We start from the raw sequence: 1,393 nt of genomic DNA on the forward strand, positions 1-1,393 counted from the left end.
ATGCAAAAACTGTTTTATGCTTACATATATTTTCATTTTACCCCAAAATATAAGACTTTCCTGCCAAAACTGCTTCAACCAGACACAAAGCCAAACACTGGAGAAGATATGAACCCTAAATGAACTTTCTTCCTGCCAACAGGAACCTGACTCATCACCGCTCCAGATCTCATGGCTTTATGGACCTATTTGATGATCTGAAAACAAAGAACGGCATCTCAATTTTCAGATCAAAAAGGGGTAATATGTTGTGCCATATGTCATGATCATGCTTTTTGGACATTGGAAAACCAGTGTCTATATTTCATCTTAAAATGATGATGAGAGAAGAAAAAAAAAGTTTGGTGAATAACCAGCTTTAAGATCGCTCCAACACCCCATTTTCAGCCAACCCCTCCACAGGCAAGTCACATTGCAGCTCACACAGAGGTGTGACTTCCCAGTCTCCTCTGTGTGAGGACAGACAAGAACCACAGAACATGCTCTTTTTCTCTCTTTTTTCCCACAGAGCTGCCTGGATGCACACTGGGAAGGCAGCCAGAGTGGAGATCTGGGCCCAAAAAGACCTAGATCTCGAGAATCATCAAGAATGGGTCATTGTGGTAAATTCTCAGAACCAAACTGCTGCAAAACAGACCTTTTGCAACACATTTATCTTGAGTTTCAGAACTTAAAGAGCCAGACTGGATGAGAAGCCTGCCCTGATGAGCCACTGAGACAAAGAGGACCCTTGCTGTGAGCCACTGAGACAAAAGAGAGCCTGCCCTGACTGCTGAGCTGCAGCTGGATGAAACTCAAGCCTTCCAAATGGAAATGGACAAAATGGTTTGCAGGTCTGGCATGACTAGGGACAGAACAAACAATATGTCTTTTGATGATGTTGATCATTTCATGTGTTTTCTGATAAGTAAAGACAACGCTAACAAAACGGACTGCAAGCACCGCTATGCTATACAGAAACATGTGTTCAGCTGTTGCTGGAGCTTGGACAAGCTTTGTTTCACTAAGGGTTTAAACACTAATATAACATTAGAGGTCATGTGTTCCTCACATGCTCATTACATTTTGATTACCAAGTTTGACCAAGAGTCATTTAGTGGAATCCTGAAGTTTATTCGCTGCTATCTATTTCAAAGAGGATAAAGAATAAAAGAATGAGGGGAAGATGGAGCGGGAGATCGATAGGCGGATTGGTGCGGCGTCTGCTGTGAAGCGGGCCCTGTACTGCTCCGTTGTAGTGAAGAGAGAGCTGAGCCAAAAAGCAAAACTCTCGATTTACCGGTCAACTATATTCCTACCCTCATCTATGGTCAGGCATGTCCCACCGGGAGGAGGCCAAGGGGGAGACCCAGGACATGCTGGAGGGACTATGTTTCTCGGGTGGCCTGGGAGC

At 44.2% G+C, this 1,393-nt stretch overlaps 1 protein-coding gene across 1 annotated transcript in view; it reads right to left on the reverse strand.

Annotated features, from left to right (window-relative positions):
- LOC107091698 (tryptase-like) overlaps positions 1-1,393 on the reverse strand; it is a 14,264-nt gene that overhangs the window by 3,147 nt on the left and 9,724 nt on the right. The gene's annotated exons all lie outside the window — the stretch shown is intronic.

This window comes from Cyprinodon variegatus, unplaced genomic scaffold (genome assembly GCF_000732505.1).
Source record: "Cyprinodon variegatus isolate N-32 unplaced genomic scaffold, C_variegatus-1.0 Scaffold348, whole genome shotgun sequence".
Taxonomy (NCBI): domain Eukaryota; kingdom Metazoa; phylum Chordata; class Actinopteri; order Cyprinodontiformes; family Cyprinodontidae; genus Cyprinodon; species Cyprinodon variegatus.